This window comes from Leuciscus leuciscus (assembly GCF_965113295.1).
Source record: "Leuciscus leuciscus genome assembly, chromosome: 2".
Taxonomy (NCBI): Eukaryota; Metazoa; Chordata; class Actinopteri; order Cypriniformes; family Leuciscidae; genus Leuciscus; species Leuciscus leuciscus.
In genome coordinates this window covers 26,451,475-26,460,721 of record NC_138726.1, presented here as the reverse complement: position 1 = coordinate 26,460,721, position 9,247 = coordinate 26,451,475, and positions in this window count along the sequence as shown.

Sequence of the window (9,247 nt, the reverse complement as noted above, 5' to 3'; positions counted from 1 at the left end):
GATGGATGGATGGTATAGTGTAAATGTGAATAGGTGAAGGGAAGAGTCTCTTCTCCAAACTGTACTCTCTTCTCCAAACTCCAAACTCAGGTTCAGTGTGAATTGCCAGAGAGTGTGTGCCATTCAGCATACCATCCTTCTTCTGGTGAGAATGAAATGTGAAGTGACAGAACCCGAGGCAATCTCCTGTGTGTGTCTCGAAAGCGCGCTTAATTCAAGACGAATTCTGAGCCTGCCAGGCACAGCTGTACCAACCTCGTCTCACACTCACAGAACTAAAGAAAGAAAATATAAAGAGAAAAGATTGGCGTGATGAAATGATGTCCTATGAGAGCATGTGTGATTTGTCTTTTGTAAAAAAAAAATTTTTGATGAAATTTATAAAGACTACAAGCAAAAAAGATTATGAATAAACCTGCAATTGTTGGTGAATTAATGTTGTTAACTCATCAGCATACATGATATTTTTATTTTTTTATTTTATTACAAAATTACATGGCTACAAAAGTCACCTAAGCATGACTCAACTTGTTCTGCACAAAGTTCTCCCACTTTTTTCCCATGTCTCCTTGTTTCCATGAGCGTGTCTTTTTTCTTTCTGAACGATGTCCTGTCAGAGGAATGACACACTGCATGTAAGTTAGAGTATGGCAATGGAGTACCTTGTTCCTTGTTCATCGAGGTCAAGATCACTTTGAGTCGCACTGTCTGCATGAAAACCCCTTATGCAACCGTCCCATCCCCTTCTCAGTGGGGGCAATCTGCTAACTGACATACAACTGTGTTTTGCCCCAGAACAAGAATTTAAAGCTTCATTTAGCAGCACAATTTTTTTTTCACTGTTTATATAGATATTGATCTCAAACAAACATAGCAGCACAGGTAAGGTAGATGTCTGCACTTGTTATTTTCTAGTTTTAGTTCTTTTATTTATAAAGCACATTTAAAAACAGTCTGAGTACTGACCAAAGTGCTGTGCAAGTCAGATAAACACAACAGAAAACTAAGTAACACATAATAAATAAGACCATCAACATAATTTAAAAGCTAAAGAAAACAAATAGGTTTTCAAGAGAGATATAAAAAGTTATAGGGAGGGAGCAGCCCTGAGTTGTGCTGGCAGGCTGTTCCACAACCTAGGTCCCACCACCGAAAAATCTCCTCTACGTTTCAGCCTTGTACAAGGAACCATGAGTACATTTTGGTTACCCGATTGTAAGACTCTGGAAGGGCTATAGGATGCAGCAGTTCAGATATAGTGCAAGGTTGTGTAGACATAAACACAAATAGGAGCGTTTTAAAATCAATCCTAATATGAACCAGAAGCCAATGAAGAGCTCGTAAAATAGGAGTGGCGTGATCATACTGGCCATATCACCCTGTAGCCCAAGACCGGTTGCCCACTGAAGCTAAGCAGGGCTGAGCCTGGTTAGTACCTGGATGGGAGACCTCCTGGGAAAAAACAGGTTGCTGCTGGAAGAGGTGTTAGTGAGGCCAGTAGGGGGTGCTCACCCTGTGGTCTGTGTGGGTCCTAACGCCCCAGTGAAGTGATGGGGACACTATACTGTCAAAGAGCACCGTCCTTCGGATGAGACGTAAAACCGAGGTCCTGACTCTCTGTGGTCATTAAAAATCCCATGGCACTTCTCGTAAAGAGTAGGGGTGTAACCCCGGTGTCCTGGCCACATTCCACCCATTGGCCCTTACCAATCATGGCCTCCTAATAATCCCCTTCCATTGAATTGGCTCCATCACTCTCTCTCCTCTCTCCACCTATAGCTGGTGTGTGGTGAGCGCACTGGCGCCGTTGTACTGTGGCTGCCGTCGCATCATCCAAGTGGATGCTGCACACTGGTGGTGGTTGAGGAGAGATCCCCTGAAAGCGCTTTGGGTGTACAGTAGTACATATGAAAGCGCTATATAAATGCCTCATTCATTCATTCATTCATACTTACGACCATTCTTAAGAAATTTGGCTGCAGCATTTTGAACCAATTGTAGCCGAGTAACCTGGGACTTTGAGATGCCACAGTACAAAGAATTGCAATAGTCCAATCGACATGTAATTAAAGTGTGTATTGCTTTATATCTCAATGGACTTTCCAGGCAGAAAATTTACAATTTTAGAAAGTAGACGTAGCTTGAAGAAGCTAGAGACAACAACAGAGGATATATGTTTATCTAGAGTTAGCCGACTAGCAAGAAGGACACCAAGGTTCCGTACAGACCCTGAATTAAAAGGTAACAGACTGTCTAAAATAGAGTTATAAAACTTAAAATAGTCAGATGGGCCAAAGACTATAACCTCAGTCTTTGAGTCATTTAGGGTTAAAATGTAACTAGCCAGCCAAAGCTTTACCTCATCAAGACATGTAAATAAAGATTGAATTGCAGAAGGGTCATTTCTTTTTAGAGGCAGATAAATCTGTGTCATCCGCATAAAAATGGAAGGATACACCATGCCTTTTCAGAATCAAACCTAAAGGAAGCATGCAGAGAGAGAAAAGCAAAGGTGCAAATAGTTATCTGTGTCAAATGGTCTATGGCTCAATGGTCTATCTTCTCATCCACAACTGTAGCTACCATATAAAACTAAAATGATATATACATGGTTGTGGAATCCACTCTCTGATGGATTCAGTTCAGTAAAGGAATCATCAGATTGAATCAAACTACTAACTTGTTGTTTTGTACTATTCATTAAAAGAACCAACTCAAAACAGTCATTCATTTGGAAATCAGGTTATAGGTGCACTATATGTGGTTTATTCACTAAAAAGAATCAATGCTGTATTTGTTTGGATTTACTATAGAGCACCGACTCAAAAGAGTCATGTGTTCACGAATCAGACTACACTGGTCCTACTGTGTTTTTGATTCAATGTAAAGAACTGACTCGTAAGAGTCATGTTTTAGCGAATTGGACTACATTGGCCATATTGTATGTTGTTTGTGCAAGCAGTCTGTGAGCTCAAATCAATAGAAAGAAATTTCTTGCTATTATTTCACAACACACACACCTTAAAAATGCATCACAATCAATATAGACTGCAAACTCACGTTCACAACTCGGACAAAATATGTGTTTGTGCTCTGTGCTTTCACTCATAGTCTTGCATGTGAGTGTGCAGTTTCTGTGTGTCATTTATCACATCAGTCTAGCACACTTTTATTGCCGGGCCCCTCCACACTCAGCAGTGGCAGATGGGGATGGACTGCAAGGAAAAGGGCTTCCTGCTGCGTATCCTTTCTCACAGTTGGGTTGTGAGGTTGCTGAAAGCATGTTGCCTAAAAAGCCCCGCGTCCTAACATAGGGCGGAGCGTACAAAGTACAGATTCTTGCAGGGGCTTGCTGACCAGGGGCCAGTTATTCTCGTTCACCTTAAAATGCATTCCTTCACCTCCTCCTTCTTCGGGCTGTTTCCCTGCACTGGTTCTCCATTTTGAGACTCCATTCATGCTCTAATCGCTCGGACAATGGACTTGGGCTAGGCCTCTTGCCGTCTTTGATTGAGCTTAGAAATCACATCCTGTCAAATGTAAACCAAAGGCCAACTCAATCTGTGATAGTATGAGTGGAATGGAGGACCATCTGTCCATCACAGAGAGGCAAAAGGACCTCCATCGGAAGAGATTACAGAATAGATAAGCAGTGTCTAATGTTGGTACTTACATGTTGTAAGTGGTACAACTGTTGGTACAACAATGTTGGTAATGTTTGTTGGTTTTATGCTACATTCAAGATCATTAATTTACTTTAGCGTATAGCTATAAACCTGACAAGAATAGAAGTACAGGTATGTTTGTTCTTTGATCTTCCATCCAAGTTCAGTTCAAAACAAACTCACGTGTCAAAAGCCCCTTCCTTCTACCAGCCTGACACTTGCTTTCTTCCTTTTCCATTGACACTTTTCCTCTTCCTGCACTTTGCATCTCTCCATTTTTGCCCAGTGGCCAGACACCATGTGGTCTGGATGCTGTCTGCTTTGCACCTTCTATAAAGGCCCAGTGAATCTGTAGACTAATGGCTATTGTGCTTCCCTATTGATCCCTGACCGGCCATATTGAGGCCCAGCAGGATTTCAAAGGGACAAAAGCAGTGTACTGCATTGTCCTGTCTTCTAAATGAAGAAGTCCGTCCTCCAACAGAGAACAGTCCCTGGAAATGTCAGCAGAGAGAGGGCCTGTGGGGGAGGAAGTGAAGGGGGAATGGTTAATTATTAATACACCAATACAGCTCTTCCGCAATTGCTTTACTCCCTGCCAATCTCTACAATGATGATAGAATTCCTAGAGTTGCACAGATGTTTGACCTCCATCTGTATTACAACATGTTATGAGGAAAATGTGTGGCGATCCCCAGTCTTCTGAGCATGTATTACAACCCATTTACAGGTAATAAGCTGAACACTATTTGTAGAAAAATTAAAACTAAATAACTGCCTTGTAAATCTTTGTTTTTTGTGCATCTCAAACTTCCATAATTCCATTACATACCAGCTACCTGGTTAAGCTGTTTTAAATATGCAACTGTCAAGTACCAAGATTTACCAAAATTGCATAAAACATGGGCTAATAATGAAAAAAAATTGATTGTGCATGTTAAGGCTGGTTCACACGGGACGATTTTAAAATTGTCGGCCGATTTTCCAAACCTGAGAGACCCCACACACGGGGATAAAAAATCACGGGTCTAACAGTTTTGGTCGTATAGTGTGTGGTGCGCAGCCACACGGCAAAATCAACACATCACACACGAACCGATTTGACTCCCGAGCATTCCCAGATCAGACGGGAAATCGCGCAAAATACCTCGAGATCAAACGTGACTTCAGAGTAAACAATCATGGCGGACGAAGAGGATGCAGTGGCAATAGTTTGTAGTTTGTTTTTAACCGAAAAAAAAACGTTATCAAAAGAAAAGGCGATGATCTCTGACGTCCACCGGACTTTCTGGTGCGCCATGCCGCCGACTGTTTTGATTATATTTCCCGGTGTTTCCTCGCCGCCTCGTCACCTCGCTTTCTGATTGGCTACACTCCACAGTCCACAGGCTGCGTGCTCGGGGGACACCACACACGAGAAGAAATCGGGCCAAATAAATCCAACATGTTGGATATCCCCGATTTGAGATCGGAGAGGTCCCGACGTCCTTCCGAGCAGACGAGAGCAGCCTTAACACACCACACACGGCAGGAATATCTGATCAGATTATTTTACGATAATCGGAGCATCCTTAAGATTGTCGGAAGGGGTGAATCGGGGCTAAAATCGGCCTAATTATCGAATTGTTGTACATTAAAATATTGACATTAATGAGATCTACAATCCATTTTTGTTAGTTCTATTCTCTTTACCCTAAGGGGGGTTATTGCTGCTGTCCCTGCTCTTATCCATGCTAGGCTGCATGGATGCACAGGGAGTTATTGCCAAGAACAGAACCACACCGCCAATCCAAACTATACTAATTGTCAATCGTATTTGACGATAGTGGTCCTGAAAAAATGCTTGATGTGCGAGAAAAAACCTCTTAAGTAAGCTCAAACGTGTTGCGTAACACACAAGAATGAACCTCATTGGTTCTTGCTGAAGCTCAAACCTGCTGTATGACACACGAGAATGAACCTCATTGGGTCTTGTGGAAGCTCACACCTGCTGCGTGAGACGAGAAACAACCTCATTGCGTCTTGCAGAAGCTCAAACCTGCTGCGTAACACACAAGAATGAACCTCAATGATTTTTGAGGACGCTCAAACACGCTATGTAACACACAAGAATAAACTTCATTGGTTCTTGCGGAAGCTCAAAGGTGCTGTGTGACACACGAGAATGAATCTCATTGGTTCTTGAGGAAGCTGAAACCTGCTGCGTAACACACAAGAATGAACCTCATTGATTTTTGAGGAAGCTCAAACATGTTGTCTAACACACGAGAATGAACCCCATTGCTTCTTGAAGAAGCTCAAATGTGCGGCGTAACACACAAGAATGAACTTCATTGGTTCTTGAAGAAGCTCAAACTTGCGTAACACACGAGAATGAACCTCACTGGTTCTTGTGGAAGCTCAAACCTGCTGCATAACACGAGAATGAACCTCACTGGTTCTTGAGGAAGCTCAAACGTGCTGCGTAACACGAGAATTAACCACATAGGTTCTTGCTGAAGCTCAAACCTGCTGCGTAACACACGAGAATGAACCTCATTGGTTCTTGTGGAAGCTCAAAGGTGCTGCGTGACACAAGAATGAACCTCATTGGTTCTGGAGGAAGCTCAAACGTGCTGCGTAACACACAAGAATGAACTTCATTGGTTCTTGAAGAAGCTCAAACTTGCGTAACACATGAGAATGAACCTCATTGGTTCTTGCAAAAGCTCAGACGTGCTGCTTAACACACAAGAATGAACTTCATTGGTTCTTGAAGAAGCTCAAACTTGCGTAACACATGAGAATGAACCTCACTGGTTCTTGTGGAAGCTCAAACCTGCTGCATAACACGAGAATGAACCTCACTGGTTCTTGAGGAAGCTCAAACGTGCTGCGTAACACAAGAATTAACCACATAGGTTCTTGCTGAAGCTCAAACCTGCTGCGTAACACACGAGAATGAACCTCATTGGTTCTTGTGGCAGCTCAAAGGTGCTGCGTGACACAAGAATGAACCACATTGGTTCTGGAGGAAGCTCAAACCTGCTGTGTGACACGAGAAAACAACCTCTTGCTTCTTGCAGAAGCTGAAACCTGCTGCGTAACACACAAGAATGAACCTCATTGATTTTTGAGGAAGCTCAAACATGCTGTGTAACACACGAGAATGAACCTCGTTGCTTCTTGAAGAAGCTCAAATGTGCTGCGTAACACATGAGAATGAACCTCATTGGTTCTTGCAGAAGCTCAAACATGCGTAACACACGAGAATGAACCTCACTGGTTCTTGTGGAAGCTCAAACGTGCTGCGTGACACACGAGAATGAACCTCATTGGTTCTTGAGGAAGCTCAAACGTGCTGCGTAACACGAGAATTAACCAGATAGGTTCTTGCTGAAGCTCAAATCTGCTGCGTAAAACACTACAATGAACCTCATTTGTTCTTGCGGAAGCTCAGACCCGCTGTGTGACACACGGGGATTAATCTCATTGGTTCTTGCTGAAGCTCAAACCTGCTGCGTAACACACTAGAATGAACCTCATTGGTTCTTGCGGAAGCTCAAACCTGCTGAGTGACACACGAGAATGAACCTCATATGTTCTTGAAGAAGCTCAGACGTGCAGCTTAACACACGAGAATGAACCTCATTGGTTCTTGAAGAAGCTCAATAGTGTTGCGTAACACGAGAATTAACCTCATTGGTTCTTGCAGAAGCACAAACGTGCTGTTTAGCACACGAGAACGAACCTCATTGATTCTTGCGGAAGCTCAAACGTTGCGTAACATGAGAATGAACCTCACTGGTTCTTGAAGAAGCTCAGACATGCTGCTTAACACAAGAATGAACCTCATTGGTTCTTGCAGAAGCTCAAACGTGTTGCGCAACATGAGAATAAACCTCATTGGTTCTTGCGGAAGCTCAAACGTGCTGCATAACATGAGATAGAACCTCATTGGTTCTCGCACGTCAAGCGAACATGCTTGAGCTTCCGCTTACCACAACAGTTGATGAATGTTTATTTGTGAATAAAAGCATAAAATTCAATCTTTTCATCAAATAAAGTGATCGTGTGTCTTCAGAAAATTTTGTCTTTTGATCAGTAGTGACTGAAATTCTGCCTTTGGGGAGGAACTTACCTCTTGTTAAAAAGCACTTGAAAATGATACCAAATGGATAATTTTACATCATTTACTAACTTAGTAGCCCTTTTTAAATGTTTATTAAGTATGTCTACTCAAAGTTGTACCAAAAATATAATTTTCACTCCAATCATACATAGTGTGTGCAAGCGAATATAGTTGTGAAACACAATTACACCAGCGGCCTTCTCTTGTAATGCCTACACTCTCTTGCCTACACTCTTCTAATGAACTTGCAGTCTCTCCACCGGTCTAATCCCCCTTTTCAGCTGGAGGGTCATTTGGTGCAGATGCACTTCCAAGCCTTTCCAAAGTTTAATTAAACATTCCCCAGTTTCAGCCAGACTGCCCTTCTCCCCGCTGGCCCATTCAGAGTATTGTGAAGAGTAATGGCGTCCTTGTTTGGTTTAAACCTATACTCCTGGCTCTGTGGCTTTTTGGTAAAGAGGATGCTGTGCTTCCTTGTAGTCAGAGGTGGTGGGGAGGTTTAATGAGTCTGAGGCAATGATCTGCCAGGACAATGCTGGCTCATTTGTGCTGGTGTCACATAACCACACGTGCACTCCTTCTAGAGGTTCATTTAAAACTGCACTCTTACTGAGCTGCACTGGCCAGCAATTTCAGTATAAAATACTGATTGTTCTGGTAGAAACAGCCCTCAGTCCGTTTAGCTAAAGCAAGGGTGGCTTTCCCTCTCTGTCTTCAATGCGAATCACATTTATAATGAATTGTCATTTTTAAGATGCAGTTCTTTATAGATAAATTCAAATGGCTGTAATCTCCTTGCCATCTGCCTGTGTTAATTCAAAGCCTGCTATTATGGATGTGATAAGAGAAAAGTCAAGCTTTAGTCCAAAATCTTTGTTTTCTTTTATCAATTCAATTTCTTATCTCCCTTCACCAGCCCTCTAGAGAAGAACACAAGTATTCAGCCTTTCCCTGACCATTTCAAGGCTGGTTGTGTCTGAGAGCCCTTTTTGCGGGTCAGTTGATTCCTCTCTTTGTGTTCGTTTGCCTCATTCTCTCTTTAACTAGATTCAATGTGTTTGCTTTTACTTTTTTTTTGTTTGGGGCTGGGAGGGCTGACACTTTGCATCTAGGTCTCTTGGGGCTCTGGTTGACCGCACAGGTCTGCAAGCATATGGGACGGGTCTGGCAATCAAATTACCTTTGTCTTCTTTAGGTAAAGAATTAAAAATGGCCTTTAACACAGACTGACTTTCAAGGGGTCGGTCAGGCCAGCGCTGGGGTGAGATTCCATGGGTGCTAATTAGTAAATGAAATAATTAGATCATCTTTCTCACATCTTTCACAAGTTGTTCTGAGGAAGCTTGAAAGCAAATAGTGATGGTATGTATAAGGGTTACAGGGTCATTTTCAAGAGAAAAGAATAATCCAATCATTTCTCTGCATTATTCAGAAACTTTGTGTAGTCCCAGAAGTCTTTGATTCCATTGAA